The 19162-nt window shown below is 41.3% G+C and overlaps 1 long non-coding RNA gene across 1 annotated transcript; it reads right to left on the minus strand.

Moving 5' to 3' along the window:
• Positions 1-1244: 1244 nt before the first annotated feature.
• LOC140471648 (uncharacterized) lies at positions 1245-14283 on the minus strand. The gene is made up of 3 exons (XR_011957141.1): positions 14227-14283; positions 13485-13591; positions 1245-1661 (listed from the first exon to the last, which is right to left on the minus strand). It is a non-coding gene; the product is annotated as an uncharacterized lncRNA (long non-coding RNA).
• Positions 14284-19162: the final 4879 nt, after the last annotated feature.

The following is a 19162-nucleotide window of genomic DNA, read 5'->3' on the forward strand; positions in this document are numbered from 1 at the left end:
TACCTTTAACTATCAATTGTCAATATGTAAAATATCTCAATGTTACTGAAATCAATGTTCAAACAAAACACTGCACATAAAGATCTTCATGACCATCTGATTACTGTTCAGTGGAATAATCACAGTAAAATTTTATTGTTTCTGAGATCAATCCCCACTATCACAGTAAGGATCTGGTTATCATTCCCTTCAATAAATGCAATCGTTGTCCTGTGGTATTTCAGTTCAGTCGTTATACACCATACTGGTTGTGCAAAGCATGGTTATTCTTTATTATGAAGGGCCAAGGGTTCTAACGGCAAGAAATGTTCGATCTGATTTGATGCATGTTCTCAAACAAGCTTTCACTATAAATATTGCAAAAAATGTGTTTATTTGGTCTTGTTCAACTGCTGATGCTAACATTTTCAGTTCATGTTCATTAAGCATATTTGGAGAAAGTGAGGAAAGCTGTGGTGTTGCAAAAGTGCAGGCACATTCAAAGAGCAGGAGTATGGAAAAGATTCCTGATGAAGGGCTTATGCCCAAAACGTCGATTCTGCTTCTCCTTGAATGCTGCCTGACCTGCTGTGCTTTACTGGAACAATGCTCTTGCCATTAGAAATATTTGACTGAATATTCAGAAACAATACTAAAAGTTACCTCTGCCAATTTAATTTACTGTGCTTTCTATTGACTGAACTTTTCATGTTAATTGCTCCTCTTTTTCTTCTTAAATCTGATACAAATTTCAAAATACAGAACACATTTTAATTCACAATAATTATAAATTTACATTCTCGACAAGAAAACCAATGGAAGGTGATATAGAATTCTTGAACAGCTTACACATTTGAATTAAAAAACAATTCCTTCTAAAAAATGTTTCCACATCTGTATCTTTTTCTCAATTCTAATAATCCTGCAAGTTTATAATTGTCAGTTGATCTCTCTGAATGAGTACCTAATCAATGTCAATGTAACAGCTGAAACATTAACAACAGATTGCTAACTGGGTGTTAAAGACCTTATTTGAATCCAACGAATGTTTGGTATTTACTAGAATTCCACCAGAAAACATTTTTGAATCATAATACAAGAAGTAAGAGATGTACAAACCTTATTTTTAAATGAACAAACTCCAATATTTCCAAAGCATTTCATTCTTACGGTCAAAATGAACAGGTGAATGAAAAAATAAAAACAAGTTTCTGACAATTCATAAACTGAACAACAATTACAAACTCACTTTGATCAAAGGACAGAGTAATATTTAGATGAATCACAACATTTAGTTACAAAGTAGGTAATCAGCTGACCGACAAGTAATAGGTGGTAGCATTTGTTAGTTTACTGAAGGAGCTATCAACTTTATTTCCAACTTATAGCACGAGATAATAATGTTTAATGTGTTTCAATTGTTTGAACTTGCCCCTTTGCAACAAACAAAAATCAATCTCATTACTTAGATATCGTAATCTTTAATTCTGCAACATTTTCAAATATTCTCCAGGAACGTATAGGTGACAGAATTAGATACAGGTATCCCCATTATCTGAAAGTAAAGCGTTATTATGAAACCTGACATAAACTGAAAAGGCGTAGATCGAAGAAGCATTAATTTATATGGGAAACACCTCCCCTTTTCTTCGTAAAAGTGAAAATCCTCTTCAGATTTCTTTCTGTTAGAGAAAACAGGGACAGATGTAAATCTTTTGTAAAAGCAAAGTGGCTAAAGCGAATTTTCCAACACATTTTTCTTGGTAACCTGACACAAATAAGCATCAGATTTTGTGATGATTGATATAATAGATAAAAGCAGATCTAATGTTGGATTGAAAAGCAGTTCAGTCTGTGCTCAGGTACTCTCTAATCAACATTCAGATAGATCTTGATATATTTGTGGTGAAGGTGTGATTTGAAACCTTCCCTCGGGTCTAGTAATAGAGACACTGCCACAGCTCCACAGGCTCCTTTCGTAATGTTCCCACTCAGGACGGCAGGACTACAATATTATGTTTAATATGGTTACTCAAAATGAAAACTAATCAACTGTTTATTGTAGTAATTCAAATGGAAATTAATTAGGTAGTTACTGTGTGTAATGGACTGGAAATTAAACAATATTTTACAATAACAATAGAATGATGGAATGGTGGATTTAAATAAACAGGAATCTCATTACAATTCTTTGAAAGACAAATTGACAAAACTGCGTGATCATTGTACTTTAATTTTAAAAATGCATCAGTCGTTCAATGTGAATATTCAGCCGAAGAGAAGTTCCCTTCCTTTCAACAACGTACAATTTCCACAATTTCAAAATGAACACTCAGTGATAAAGGAAGGAACAAACAGATGCTAATTCTATTTTCTTCACATAAATGTGCGATGAATTTTAAGTAAGGTTCATATATGCAAAAAGGAAACTCTTATTGTGGTTCTAAATACAATAAATGTTGGCATGAAGTGAAACATAATCAAATCAATTTAACTGTGTTTTCTCAGTTAAAATACCGTTCAATATTCAAAGTAGTTATATTGTACACAGTAATATCTTTACATTAATTCACTGCTGAGACATAATTCCACATTTATACCCCTTATAGTGAAGCAAATTTGTGCCAGGAGCCTGAGCAGGTAGGGGAGGTCTTTACTGAGAACTTTGCTTCAATCTTCACGAGTGAGTGGGACCTTGTTCCTTGTGAGGACAACGTGAAACAGGCTGATATGGTCGAACAGGTCGATGTTAAGACAGAGAATGTGCTGAAAATATTTAAAAATCATGGGGACAGATAAGTCCCCTGGGCCAGAAAGGATATAACTTAGGTTGTTATGATAAAAGGAGGCAAGTGATTACTGTGTTTTGGCAATGATGTTTGCATCCTCACTGTCCACTGGAGTCATACCAGATGATTGGAGGGTGACAAACGTTATTCCCTTATTCAAGAAGGCAATTGAGATGATCCTGGGAATCATCGATGAGTCAGTCTTACATCAATTGTGGGCAAATCTTTGGAGAGAATTCTGAGAGACAGGATTAATGATTATTTGGAAAAGCATAGATTTATTAGAGATGGTTAGCATGGCTTTGTGAGCGGCAGATTATGCCTCACAAGCCTCATTGAATTAATTGAGGTTGTGGCAAACACATTGGTGAGGACAGAGTAGTGGATGTGGTGTATAAGGATTTTAGCAAGGTGTTTGATAAGGTTCTCCATGGTCGGCTCATTCAGAAAGTAATGAGGCATGGGATACAGGGAAACCTGACTGGTTAGATAATAAAGTGGCTGATCCATAGAGGACAGGGTGAGATTAAATGGATAGTTTTCAGCTTGGAGCACGGTGACCAATGGTGTTCTGAAGGGATCAGTTCTGGGACCTCTGCTCTTTGTGATTTTTACAAATGACTTGGATGAGGAAGTGTAAGGGTGTGTTAGGAAGTTTGCCAATGACACGAGGGTTTGTGGAGTTGTGGATAGTGTGGAGGGCTTTTGTAGGTTGCTAGAGGACATTGACAGGATGCAGAGCTGGACTGAAAAGTGGCAGATGGTGTTAAACCTGGGAAAATGTGGAGTTATTCATTTTGGAATTTCAAATTTGAATGCATATTTTCAGATTAAATGCAGGATTCTTGACAATGTGGAGGAACAGAGGGATCGTGGGGTGCCCGTCCATACATCCCTCATAGCTGACATCTGAGGTGATAGGGTTATTAAGACAGTGGATAGTGTGTTGGCTTTCATTAGTGGGGAGGTTGAGATTAAGAGCCACGAGGTTATGCTGCAGCTCTATGGATCCCTGATGAGACTATACTTGGAATATTATGTTCTGTTCTGATCACCTCATAAGACATAGGATGTGGAAGCTTTAGAGAAGGTGCAGATGAGATTTATCAAAATGTTGTCTGGACTGGAAGGCATGTCTTATGAATAAAGGTTGACAAAGCTGGGGCTTTGGTCATTGCAGTGAAAGAGTTTACTTGATAGCTTTGTGCAAGATGATGAGAGGCATAGATAGAGTGGATAATGAAAGACTTTTCCCTACAAAGTGGCATAATTTTAAGATGAATGGCGGAAGTTGTGCGGAGATGTCAGAGATCGTTTCTTTATACAGAGTGGTGAGTTTGTGGAATACACTGCCAGTGGTGGCAGTAGATTCAGATCCATCAGGGACATCTACGTGACTCTTGGATAGGCACATGGATGATAGTAAATGAAGGGCATGTTGGTTAGTTTGATCTTAGAGTTGGATAAAAGGTCGGAACAACATCGTGACCAAAGGACCTGTACTGTGCTGTACTGTTCTATATTCTATGGATTAAAATTAACAATTATTATATATTAACAACATATAGATTTTCAAAATTCTATTAGAATAATGATAAATTTCATCTTGCTATTTGACTGTACCTCTGCAAAAATGAACAGGAATTATTGAAGGGAAAAGTAATTAGGTTTTTCTAAATTTATAAGGCTGGGATTACACAGATCATTCAAATGAGCAAAAGTCATATTTTTAACAGTGCGCATTGCATCAGAAATAATGGATTCTTTTGTAGGTGTGTTGATTGGAAATAAAATCGATTTTTATATTACTGTATAGGTACTAGGGAAGATTGCATTAAATTCAAATATAAACTTCACTGTAGTTGTTAGCAAGACTAAACTAAAGCATTCTATAATTATTGTCATGCAAATGCCTTAACAATTACTGTTAGAATCCTGAAAAAACAATATATTGTACCATTTTTCAAACAGTCAATAAATTAAATTGTGAACCTCAGTACACTTGTTACCCAGATCAATTATTATGCAATTTTTGTAATGGTAATGACTTGATAACTAATGCTAAAACCTAAACAGATAAATTGGTTCAATACTTTATCAGCATGTTCCACTGAAATTGATTGGATATTTATGAAGATCGGTAAACTGAGGGACAAAACATAATAGATCGCTTGATTGAATTGAAAAAAAAAGAGACAGTGTTTATTGAACAGAATTGTTTTTGTTTAAAATGGAATTGATGCAAGAATAATATATTTTCTTCCACTGGTTTTCTTGTAGAGACATGTTTTTTTTTAATTGTCATGATTCAACGTTGAGATACTTGTGTCAGAGTCGGCAAAGGGGAGAGTGAGAGAGAATGAAATTCTAAAAAAGCAGAAAGGAAAGGAACTGGCGAGCAGAGGAGCTCCAACTGTACTGTCTCACCCTGCCCACATCTTATTGGGTAAGTTGGAACGCAGACTAGTCAAGCAACAAGCTGACAGTCATACGCACAGAATCATAGCTTACAATGTTCTAGACACCACCGTCACCATCCCTGTATGTCCTGTTCCACCGGCAGGACATGGATGTAACTGAAATGCTGGAACATGCAGGGTAATGGAGTAAGATCTGCAGAATATGATCAATGTGATTTATTTGACATTTCTCCAGAATATTAAACTCCAGTACAATTTTGAAAAGTTACTAGCATCATCAGACTTGAACTACAAATGTCAGAAAAAGAAATATCAGAAAGTTACTGCACACTTGGCCAATCCTGAGTATGTGTTGGCTGTAATAGAACTCCCCAGGCTTTACAGCTTTTTGTACTCACCATTGAGAGCAAAAGTTTCAGACTGAACTCTGCCCTCTATGCTTTTATAATCAGTTTTTTAGCATATTTCTTTGGCAGCTGCACACACCTTATGACCTTGTTTCTTTCCCAGCTCTAACTCCATTCCCTGTGGCCTTGAGGGACAACCATTTCTGCTGTTTATTCTCTCCTGCCTTCCCCCGTGTGACAGACTGTCTTTATGTCCTTGTCTCCCCCACCACCCCCCCACCCCCCACACGCGACCTTGCTCACAACCTGTTACATTTCTAATGTTTCCCAGGCTTCTGTAACTTTCATAGCGCCCCCTGGGTCAATGGCACGAGTTTTGAGTTCTCTTCCTCCTGAGATAATCAGAAATTTTTCTGGTTGCAGTTTCCCCCAGACTTTATTTTGAAAAGCAGAGCATTTGTGTCAGAGTCAAGAATTTGTGAGCCTTCATCCACAATTCCTAGCATTTGGATTTCTACTCAGGGAAAAGACCTTGTCTGTTTACCCTATCCATGATACTAATGATTTTATAAACCTCTACGGAGGTCATCCTTCAGTCTCTGATGCTCCAGGGAAAGAAAGCCCCAGCCTTTTTGCTCTCTTCCTGCAGCTCAAACACTTCCAATCCTGGCAATATCTTTGTAAATCTTTGTTGACCCTTTCAAGTTTCACAACATCCTTCCGATTGATGGAGAACAGAATTGCACACAATATTCCAAAAGAGGCCTAACCAATGTCCTGTACATGACCTTCCAACTTCTATACTCAATGCTCTGATCAATAAAGGAATGTATTCCAAACACTTTCTTCAATATCCTATCTACCTGCAACTCTATGTTCATGGAAATATGACCCTGCACTGCAAGATATCTTTGTTCATCAACACTATCTAGGAAAGTGCCACTAAGTGTATCAGTCCTGTTAAGATTTGCTTTTCCAAAATGCAGCATGTCACATTTATCTGCATTAATCTCCATCTGCAACTTCTCACCCATCTGAACAACATCCTGTTGTAATCTGAGCCAACCCTCTTCGCTGTCCACTATACCTCCAATTTTGGTGCAATCTGCAAACTTACTAAATATACCTCCTATGCTCATATCTAAAGCATACGTATAAACGACGAAAAGTAGTGGACCCAGCACCGATCCTTGCGGCACTCTACTGGTCACATGCCTCCAATCTTAAAAACAACCCTCCACCACCATCCTGCCTTCTACATTTGAGCCAGTTCTGTATCCAAACGGCTAGTTCTCCCTGTATTCCATGAGATCTAACCTTGCTAACCAGTCTTCCATGGGGAACCTTGTCGAGCGTTTTACTGAATTCCATAGATCATGTCCACCTCTCTGCCCTCAACAATCCTCTTTGATACATCTTCAAATGTATCTTCAAATAACTCAATCAATTTTGTGAGACATGATTCCCCATGCACATAGTCATGCTGATTATCACTAATGAGTCCTTGCTTTTCAGAACACATGCACATCTTGTTCCTCAGGATTCCCTCCAATAACTTGCCCAGCATCAATGTCAGGCTCACCGGTCGATCGCCCCCTAGCTTGTCCTTACCACCTTTCTTAAATAGTGGCACCACGTTAACCAACCTCTCGTCTTTTGGCATCTCACCTGTGATAATCGATGATACAAATATCTCAGCCAGAGGCCCAGCAATCACATTCCCAGCTTCCCAGAGTTCTCTGGTTCACCTGATCAGATGCTGGGGATTAACCAGTCTTTACGGGTTACAAGACACCCAGCACGTCCTCGTCTGTAAGATGGACATATTCAACATGTCGACATCTATTTCCCCACATTCTATATTGCCTATGTCCTTCTCCATAGTAAACACTGATGCAAAACATTCAGTTACTATTTTTCCCATCTCCTGCTGCTCCACACATAGGCTGCCTTACTGATGTTTGTGGAGCCCTATTCTCTCTCGAGTTACCCTTTTGTTCTTAATGTATTTATAAACACCCTTGGGATTTTTCATATCCCTATTTGCCAAAGCTATCTCATGTCCCCTTTTTGCCCTCCTGATTTCCCTCTTAAGTATACTCCTACTGTCTTTAATGCTCAGGGTTCTTTGGGATCTTTGGATTGGAATAAATGCAAAATATTACATCTTGAAAAAACAAACGAGGGTAGACTTACATTAATTAAAAACAGGGCCTCAAGTTGTGATATGGAACAAAGAGGCTGAGGGGTTCGGGTCTTTCAAGTCTGTGTCACATGTAGACAGCGTGGTTAAGAAGGTGCTTAGCACAATTGCCTTCATTGCTCAGACCTTTGAGTACAAGAGTTGGGACATTATTTTGGATGTTGGGGAGGCCTTTTCTGGAATTCAGTGTCCAGTTCTGGTCATGCTGACATCAGGAGGACATTATGTAGTTGGAGCAGATTCAGAAGAGATTCACCAGGATGTTGATGGGAATGGTTAGTTTGAATTATAAGCAGAGGCTGGATATGCTGCGACTTCTTTCACTGGCGCGCAGGAGGCTGAGGAGTGACCTTATTTGACGTTTCTCAAATCATGGAGGGGTGGTATCAGTAATTTGAACAGCAGGTGTCCTTTCTAGGAAGGGACGCGATTCAAGACTGGGTACATACCTTTTAAGGTGACAGCAGAACGGCTTTAAAAAGACGTTCGGGATTTTTTAAATTTTTGTTCAGACAATGGTTTGTGTGTGGAATGAACTATCAGAGGAAGTGGTAGTTGTGAATCAAATTACAATTTTAGGGGGCACAGTGGCTCAGTAATTAGCCCTGCTGCCAGGGCCCCAGGTTCGATTCCAGCTTTGAACAACTGTCTCTGTGGGACTTGAACATTCTCCCAGTGTCTGCATGGGTTTCTTCCAGGTGCTCCAGTTTCCTCCCTAATGAGAGAGCAGCCCTATGGTCTGCTAGGACAATGCTGCCTTTACCTTTTACACATTGATGCCACTGTGTCTCTGGGATGGGGAGAGGAAATGCTGAAGGTAGTGGATGGGACACCACTCAGGCACAGTGCTTTGTCCTGGAGGATGTTCACTTTATTTAAAAGTGTTGGGGGCTGCACTGATGCAGGCAAGTGGACAATGTTCCAACAGAATCCTGATGTGTGCCTTATAAACAAGCAGACATTGGGGAATCAGGGATTTGGGGAAACTGAGGTGTTCTCCTTGTAGCAAAGGCAATGAGAGGAGCTGTGACAGAGGGGTTTAGAAAAGTTACACGTTATAATAATAAATCTTATACCCATCAGCTCATTATACAAGGATTACAGGACACACATTAGAGGTTTGGGAAGATTCAAAGGAGAACTTTTATGCAGCAAATGGGATTCAGATGGAATACAATGCTCACACACAATGTAAATATCCAGGTCCTGATGAATTGACTAATTCAATCAGAGTTAGGTGTTACAATGACTGAGATTACCATCTGAATATGCACCTGTAGTATCCTGTCATACAAGTTTATAAAATCTGTCACTGTCAGTTCAGGTTAGAAACTCGCACCATCCCCTCCTCCTGGCCCAGGATGACTGGACACATTACCCCTTGTGGAGGTCAGCAGTCAGTTCAGGTGGAAATCTATGTGGGTTTCTAGGAGTTTCCACCTTGGAATTTCATGTGACTGAACAGGGCAGATCTTTGACACATGGGACTGAATATTCCAAGAGTCAGTGAGATGTGAAGAGCAGGATTTGCTTCTTTTTTACTGTTCCGTGTTGCTGCTGTGGTTCATCAATAAGACATGGGGGGTGAAAGGCTCATGCAGCTCGATGGGCAAGTTGTCTCCATTCTGACCAATGGGCAGCAAGCACCTCCCATCGAGTATCTCTAAAAACAGAGCAACTATGCATGCTTCACACTGCCCACTGCTCCCAGTAAATGTTTAGAAGAATGGAGGGGGAGGGGCGGGGGGAACTCCTGGAAAAGGCATAACTGTAAAGTTCTAAGAGGATTGTGAAGAGAGAGAGATGCACAACAGAAGGGGGCAACAAGATGTCAGATGGAATATAATTTGTGAAAAAGTGAAGGGGATGATAAGAGAACAGAGTGCTATTTTCATGGTGAAAACTGTAGAAAGCTGCACCACAAAGGGATCGGGGCGGTAATTGTGCAGGAAAACACTGAAAGCTCGCAGATTCTGGGTCAGTCATGAAATCAAGGGTTCATTTCAGATTCGTCAAGTTTAAGGTAACACCGACATGGGTAAGGGGTTTCAGTAACAATGGAGCTAGGGTGAGGTGGAGACAAGCAACATTTTAGAGATTGGAATTCCTGGTGTTTGTGATTGCGTAATGTCTGATCAGAAGGTCACCTTGGGGTTACAGATATGACAGCAATTTTGTGAAGAGTCTAGTTCTATCTCAGACTGCACCCAGAGAGAGGGAGGGGCTCAGCAGTAAGGGAAAGGAATTTGTAATAGCAACTGAAGGTAATGGGTTTAACCGTAACAATGTTTCTTTGAAGGAAATTGCAGTTAATCGAGTAGTGGGAATGTGATAAGCAGTTTGGTAACTGAGCAACAGTGGAGCAATGGAGAGGGATGGTGGGGAAGGAGAGCTGGACATCGTCAGTGTACATGTGAAACCTCACACTGTGCTTTTGGACAATGTCACTTCCTGGCAGTGCGTAGGTGAGAAACAGGAGGGACCAAGGATAGATCCTTGAGAGACACCAAATACAAGGAATTCAGAAAAGAAAGGGAGAGTGGAGATGGAGCAGGATTTACAAATGATGGTGAGGTCAAATGTTAGTTTTTTTTACAGAATGGTTGAGAAGGACATAACCAGAAAAGACAGACAGACAGAACAAGGAACAATACCTGTGAATTGGGGAGGGGGAGTGATGAGGAGGAAACAGAGTTGGAATGTCTGTAGTTTAGTGAGACGAGTAAAAGATCAAGATGAGCTCTGATAAGGCATGACAAGAGACTGGAGAAAGATGTAAGTTTGGGACAAAAATCAGGAACACCATGTGAGGCAGTTAGTCTCGGTGGGCTAGTGGGAGGGAGAGAAGCAGCAGAGGCAGCTGATCGGATTGTCTCAGTCTTAGTGACAGAGATACTCAATGTGCTCCTTGCTCTTGTTGTTGGAGGGAAGGCTGAAGGAGACAGGATAATGGACAGTGTTTTACAAAGAAACAAAACCAGGGTTAGTGATATTTAAAATGAGTGAACAAACCTAATGTATTTAAATTTTATCCAGAATATTAAAATGTACAACTGAAGTCCTTGTTTGAATCTCAGCTCGGCAGATGATAGAATCTGAATTGAAGAAAAAAATAACTGGAATTAGGAATCTCCTGATCTCCATGGAACTATTGTCAATGGCGAAAAAAATCCTGCCAACCTGACAGTCGCCCAACAAGCTACTCACTGTATTAATCACTGCAAAGTCTCAACAAAGGAATGAAACTGGATGGACCACTTGGCATCTAACAAGGCATTAGGAAATACAACCACAGAATCATCCCTCTCGACTCTGCAACATCCTGCTCACTAACATCTGTTTTTTTTTTTGTGCCGAGCTGTCTCACAGACTAGTCAAGGAACAGCCTGACATCGTCATACTCACAGAGTAACCCCTTACAGATAATAGCCAGACACCACAATAACCATCCTTAGATAGACTGTGATGATGGAACAGTACAACAGGTCAGGCAGCATCCGAGGAGCAGGAGAATCGACGTTTTGAGCCTAAGCCCTTCATCAGCCTGACCTGCTGTGCTTTTCCAGCACCAGACCCTTGACTCTGATCTCCAGCATCTGCAGTCTTCACTTTCTCCTGAAATCTCTGGATATGTCCTGTCTCACCAGCAGGACAGACCAGGCAGAGGTGATGGCACAGTGGTGTACACACAGGAACCATTTGCCTTGGGAGTACTCAGCATTGACTTTGGACACCAGGAAGTCACATGGCTCCTGCCGATTACCACGTACCGTGCTCCCACAGCTGATGAATCAGTGCTCCTCCATGTTGAATAACACTTGGAGGAAGCACTGAGGCAATAAAATGGTGACAAGGCTCCTCTGGGTACAGGATTTCAATGTCCTCTACCAAGAGTAGCTCAGCAGCAGGATTACTGACTGAGCTGGTCGGGTCCTCAAGGACATAGCTGCTCAACTGGGTTTGCAGCAGGTGGTAACGGAACCAGCAAGTGGGAAAAACATACTAGATCTTATCAGTATGAATCTGCCAGCTGCAAATGCATCTTTCCATGACAGTATCGGTAAGAGCAACCATCCCACAGTCTTTTTGGAGACAAAGCCTCACCTTAAAGTTAAGAAAAACCTCTATTGTGCTGAGTGGTACCATCACCGTGCTAAATAGGACAGATGTAGGAACTCAAACTGGATCTCTCTGAGGCATTGTGGGATAACAACAGCAGCAAAACTGTACTCCGGCACAATCTGTAATCTCATGGGTTTGTAAATCCTGCACTCACCCATCACAATGGACAGGAAAGGACAGCATGCCATGAGCAGCACCAGACAGACCTAAAACTGAAGTGTACACCTGGTGAAGCTACCAAGCAGGACTATCTTCACATCAAACAGCATCAGCAGCAAGCAACAGAGCTTAGTGATCCCACAACCAATGGATCAGATCAGAGCTGTGCAGTTCTGCCACACCCAGTTGTGAATGGTAATGGACAATTAAACAACTCTTTGCAGGAAGCACCACAGATATCCCCACCCTTACTGATGGAGGGGTCTCACACATCCATGCAAAAGACAAGGTGACAGCATTTGCAGTAATTTTCAGCCAAATGCAAAGTGAGATGATCCAAGTCAGCCTTCTCCACTGGTTCCTAACGTCACAGATGTGAGCTTTAAGCCAGTTCAATTTAGGTCGAACAATATCGAGAAATGGTTAAGTAGTGTAAAGGCTGTGGGTCCTGCTAACATTCTGGCAATAACACTGATAGATTGTGCTCCAGAACTTAAAACCCCCAAATTCACGTACCGCTCCAGCACTGGCATCTACCGACAATGTGGAACATTGCCCAGGGATATTCAACACAAAAACACAGGGCAATCCAACCCAGGCAATTTCCATCGATCAGTCAACACTCGATCAGCAATAAAGTGTTGGAAGTAGTCATCAACAGGGCATTCAAATAGCAGCTGCTCAGCAACAGCCAGCTGAGTAACACTAATTTTAGGCTCCACCAGGGCCACTCAGCTCCCGATTGTGTTACTGCCCTGATTCACAACCTGACAACCAGCTGAATCCCAGAGGTGAGGTGAGAGTGACAGCCCAGTCCCACTCCAACACCACTATTTCTAGGTGATTCCACCCTCATCTCAACTCATATACTGAAACTCTCATCCATTGTATGTCATCTCAAAACTTAATTATCCAAACACACTCCTGGCCAGCCTCCCAAATTCAACCTCCCTGTAATCTCAAGAAAAAAATGAAAGCTCTATCACCTACGTGTTCACTTCTCTCAAACATGTTCATCCATCAAAAGGCTCCTATTCATAAGCAACAACAATTTAAAATTCTCATTCTTGATGTGATTCCTGGCTGTTATCATCCCTAGCTCCCTGCACCACACATCCTTTGTCGAGGTCTCAACCCATTTTCTTCGAGACTCCCAACGATTTGTTAATTCATTACTTCAACTGTGTAGCTGATTCTACAGTTACTAAAGCAACATGGTCTGGAATTTGCAGACAAAACCTCACAGGTCTGCTTTTTACCTTTAAGAAATCCCTCAAAGCCTGCTTTTTGGCAATGCTTTTGGTCACCTGACCTAAAATCTCCATCTCTGGCCTTATTTCTAAAGTTCTCGATAGTATTTTTGTAAAATTATAAGCATGATAATAAAACTACAAACAGTTCTTGATTTGGACATTATCTTCAAATAATCACTTTTGCTGAATGAATACTCTGTAATGTCTCTTACCCAACCACATTGTGGGAGCACCTTCGTCACACAAACTGCAGCTGTACAAGAAAGTCAAACATCACCCTCTCCACAAGCAATAGGGCTTTGGCATTAATCACTGGTATCTGTGGAAGGAGAAACACAGTTCGTGTTTCAGGGAGTGCAAAATGGATCACAGGGAATGAAAATGGTGCAGAATTTGATAGTCAGAAATGGAAGGAAAATACACTTGCTTGTTGGAAAAAAGAATTCTTGATTCAAAAATATTCAAGAAAAAAGTAATCTGATAATACAGCAGTACATGGTCAGGGGCTGGGCCGCAGTGAAAAACTTATTTACAAAGGGTCTATAAAAGTAATAATAGAGTAGTAAACAGACCAAAAATACACCCATGGTTCGAGACTGAGGAAGCTAGATATTGACAAAGTGGTTATGAGGGAGCCCAGAGGTGAATCAGAGCAGTATTGGCTGTTATGATCACAATGACTCGACCCCAGAGAAAGGCTGCACATGCGCCTTGCTGCACCTTGCCCCCTACAAAGATGGCGGCGGTGCACATGTCCAGTGAATCGTTGTCCCGAATAAAGATGGCGGCGCTCACTCAGGCCTGCAGCCGCTGAAGCAAACTCTCCATTTACTGCAAACCCGGGACTGGGGCGTTCAAATTTGTGTTTTCCGACGTGCACAATTTGTTTGGAAAACCTCTCCGCTCATAGCAACACAGTTTTTCTCCCGTTTCCCTGTTTATTTCTTTCCTTACCGTATCCTTTCCCGAGCATTCATTTCATCAACTCTGCGCCGCGCGCGAGGGTGATCACATGCTTTGGTTTAGCTCCGCCCTTCATTCACTTTGATTGGTTGGAGGACCAACATCACGCTCGGTCCTCCAGCTCAGCCCACCGTCCTTTCATGGGCCCGGTGCTGACATCAATCACCCGCGGGTCACTTTGTTGGCTCGAGCAAGCGCAGTGCGTCCTGCTTTAGCTGCTATGTTGGGTAATGTGATGGGAGTGTTCACTGAGGGCAAGAATTCCCTTTGTGTGAGCTCTGCAGTAGATTTCCTTTATTCATGGAGGGAATTGCCTTCCTACTCATGACTGCATAGCTGTGATTGATGAATCAACGCTATCTGAATCAGTACATAAACACCCCATTTTCACAACATCTGTGATCTTTAGCACATTGTATCACACTCTTCTTTGGAAACAAAAAAACATGAAACGGAGCCTCAAGGAATCGGAGCAGGAGTAGGGCATTCATCGCCTTCAGCTTGTTCCCCCATTCTATCAGATCATGGCTGGGCCAATCCAGACTTCAAAACCTCTTTTATGCTTGATCCGCATAGCCCTCAACTGCTCAATATTTCAAAAATCTATCTGCCCTCTTTTAAAATAATTTGAAATAGTAGGGAATCTGTGATTATATGTGGAAACAGGCCCTTCAGCCTGAAGCCAGAACAACACTCCAAAGAGTAACCCAACCATTCCCCTCCCACATTTAACTTTCACAATTGTTTGGGTGAGAAAATTCTAGTCATTCACTGAAAGAAAAAAATCTTTACTTTTTCTAAAATGAATGTTCCCTTATGTAATATCCCCTGGTTTGAGACTTCACTGGTGCTAGAAGATCTAGTCAACATCTACCCTGTCAAGCTCCTCAGAATCTTGTTTTCATAAGATCACCCCTGCTTATCTATTCTTGATAGCTCAACCCTTTTGTCGTCAAAGCAGCTAACTGAATCTTTTTTGAATGGTCTCTGATGTTAGTTTATCCTTTATTAAATATGGGAGCTAACACTGCATACAGTACTCTACGTGAGTACTCAGCAACAGCCATTGTGGTTAACCAATCCTCAGTCCAATCTAATACATTTCACCGATACCATGAGCTCCTAAATTGTGCAATTAACTTTTATGTAGCACCTTATCATTTGCATTTTTAAAAATCCAAACACAGAACATCATTGGATTGCCCTTTATCACCCCTGCTTGTTATCTCCTCAATGAACTATCGCAAATTTGTCAAATATAGTTTCTCTTTCACAAAACCCAGTCTACCATGTTTAATGATAAGCTTTTCTAAATATCCTGCAATTTCTTACTTTAATATTCGACTCTGTAGATTCTTTCAGTAGATTTGCTAAGTATAATTCCCCTCTCTTAAATCCATGTGGACTCTGTCCAATCCTGTCACTGTTCGGTAAGAAACTTGACTGTACTCCAATGTAGTTAGTAAATGTATCTGTATTTATTTTTAAAAATTGATTACTTATAAATGCTGGACCCATGCAATATCAATGAATTAGTGACTCTGAAATTGGGTTATAATTTTTTTTCTGTTAATTTTTTTTCGTAGTGTGTTATGCAGACAGCACCAAGTGATCACTCTAAATTGTGAGTAACTTTGAAAATGTGAGAAACAAAGCCCACTCACTTCAATAATTTCAGTCCGAGACAAGATCTGAATCAGTAGTGTCATTTATTTTACACTTGCAAGTGGGTGTGATGTCCACTGTCTACAAGGCAAGGGACATACACACACCAAATTCAATTCATACACAACATTTATATGATTTGATGTCTATTGTTTTACACTGCTCCCTCCCCTGTTTACATCGTCCACTTCCCAAAGACCGGCCCTCATTACCCCTGTTTATCTCTTGCCTTATCCGGCCTTGTCTGTGACAAAATGCTTATTCCTGGCCTCACAAGGCTGTTTGACCTCATCCTGCTGTAGGTCATTGTTAGGCATATTCTTTCTTCATCATTACTCACCCCCTTCATCTGTGCCTTTCCCGAGGCCGTTCTGATCCCTATAACCCTTTTAATTGGGGTTTGTTCCTGTGTTTTTGTAAAATTGGGAAGCAGATGTTTATAAGTACTGTTTGTACAGGCGTATCTCGCTTAACTTCATCCCCTCACAACATCTTATCTACTTGCCCATAATGTCTACCTTCTGACATACAGTTTTAGCTAATGCAAAAACAATTATATATTTCCTCCACATCGTTTCCATTCTTGTTGACTCAGCTCTTGGCTAAAACAATTACACACTGGTGTGAGTTCATTTTACTTTGTAAGATGGAATTGCGGAATTGCAGAAGTAACATTAATTTACCTATATCTCACAATTTCCCCCTTTTCGTTAATTACCATTTGTTATCTTCTGCATTTTTCTTTTAGGGGCACCTGTTTCATCAAGGCTGTTTCAATCAGTCTTTGGGTGAGCCCTCGTATACAGGGTATGATCATTTTTATTAATTGTTACCCACCAAAAGAGAGCTGACTCAAAGCCTGCTGCAATCTGGTTACAAGCCTTGAATTCAGCAGGTACGCCCCTAGGGACTCCTACCGAATCGAGATAAATCCTGTCATCGAAAGAAGTGTCTAACAGTAATCTCTTACCCCTTCCCTTTTTCCCTCCTATCTTTTCCTTCTCAAATGCCAGGGTAAATGGAATTGCCAATTTTACAATTGCACATATCCCTCTCCAATCTGGAGGTAGCGTGGGTCTCAATATTTTGCCTCCACAGTCCCACCACAGATCCGCTCGGGGAACCTTCAGAGCTGAGTAGTTCCCTCCCTTCTCCATTTCGGTTACATTCTTAATTTCTGTACATAATTTCAGCTCCCCCAAATCTTTCGACTTACTTGTACCTCGTCTACGCGCACACGACGTGTGATTTCCAACTGCGGCAGAAAACAGGGACAGTGCCGCAGCTCTGAGATACATCTTAAGTCCTATGGGGATAGCCTTGGGGATGGTACTTAGTATAGTGGTCTCATCACAGTGCACCAGACCCCCTTCCATCTTTCTTTTACAACTTTTACATCTTTCTTCTCCAAGGGAGGGAACATCAGAGATAGGGAGGTACAATTCCTATCATTCCATGCAGTCTCATCCTGATACAGGGCTATCATACATTTCATGCCCTTCCTGTCTCGCTTCCACCCGAGCGGAAAGGGAAGCCCCTGGGCCACTGTCCGACCGGAGGCACATGCATAATAATTGGTCTTGTACAGACTTTTCACAGTATACTTTACCCATTCAACCCAGGCATTTGCATCCCCGTACCCAGTTTCTATTTCAATGGTCTGTTTCAAGTCCTTTACCTCTATAAATTTTACTACTTTAGGATCAGTGGGAGGGGTGAAAGATTGTATCTTATTACCCAGTAGTTCTACCCGTTTTCCCTGTCCTACGCTAATTCCAAAAACAATAGCCAAAGAAATCCTTCCCATTTGCTTTCATTTCTATCCCAAATGTTTCATTTCATTGTATCTCATAGGTGCCCCCCCCCCCCCCCCCCCCCACCCACCAGGATTGTTTCGTGCCATGTGGTTTTCCTTATCATTAGGTATATTGGGTTACACTTTTTATCGGGACAATCGCGAGCTGGTCGGAAGGGGGTCTGGTGCACTGTGATGAGACCACTATACTAAGTACCATCCCCAAGGCTATCCCCATAGGACTTAAGATGTATCTCAGAGCTGCGGCACTATCTCTGATTATCTACATCCCCACAATTTACTAAGCTGCATACATCAGCGTCTATTATTTGTGGATTATCAGACTTGGGGACCGTTAATAATACATATGAAAATGATATTTGACAAAATCCCAATACTAAAAGGGCTAGCATCATATCTCTAGCAGCATTCCCAGTATTCTAACCATCATGCTGAATATACAATTTTACAGAAATAATCCCGCGCTCGCGTCGCCACTGTATAATCAGTTACTCAAAGTCTCTTTAGCCTGAGTTTCAGCGAATCTTGCGTTGATTCGGCTGTCCAGACTTCTTCCTCAACTGGAGGGTCCACTGGCCCTTTGATCCGAGTGTAGTGAGTCCAGCCTTTCTCTGCTGTCCTTATCGCTGTTTCAGGGGTCAAAAGAGCCTGGTACGGCCCTTCCCAGTCCGGCTGCAATTTAGTCTCGGTCCATGATTTTACTAAGATTCAATCGCCCGGCCGGATGGGATGAACGGTGAATTCAAGGGGTGGAGTCTGTGCCAATAAACCCTGTTTCCTGAGGAAAGACAAAGAGGAGGATAAACCCAGTATATACTTCTTTAAAAACAAATCTTTAGTTTCGGGACTTGGCAATTCTCCATTCGTTCCCAGGTAAGGTAATCCAAATAAGATTTCATAGGGGGATAGTCCCAAATCTTTCCTTGGGGCTGTTCGTACTCGCAAGAGAGCTATAGGTAAACATTTGATCCAAGGGAGTCTGGTTCCTATTATCAATTTAGAGAGTTGTCGTTTGAGTGTTTGGTTCATTCTCTCAACCCTTCCCGATGATGGCGGGTGCCATTGAGTATGGAACTCCCAGGAAATTCCCAACCCTTTCATTACCCCCCCGTAACACTTCAGAGGTAAAGTCAGTTCCTTGGTCGGAATCAATATGGTTCACGAGCCCATATAGGGGAATTATGTGCTCCAATATTGTTTTAGACACTCCACTCGCAGTGGCGGTAGCTAGGGGGTATGCCTCAACCCAACCAGATAAATGATCTACTATGACAAGCATATATTTTAGTCTGCCTACCCTGGGGAGTTCAGTATAATCTACTTGTATACTCTGGAAAGGTCTCAGTCCTGGGTCTCTTCCTCCTGGGGTCTGTTTTCTCAAGATTTTCTTATTTACCTTTCTGCATATGATACATCCCTCACATATTTGTTTAGCAATTGTATATA

Source organism: Chiloscyllium punctatum, unplaced genomic scaffold, assembly GCF_047496795.1.
Source record: "Chiloscyllium punctatum isolate Juve2018m unplaced genomic scaffold, sChiPun1.3 scaffold_143, whole genome shotgun sequence".
Taxonomy (NCBI): domain Eukaryota; kingdom Metazoa; phylum Chordata; class Chondrichthyes; order Orectolobiformes; family Hemiscylliidae; genus Chiloscyllium; species Chiloscyllium punctatum.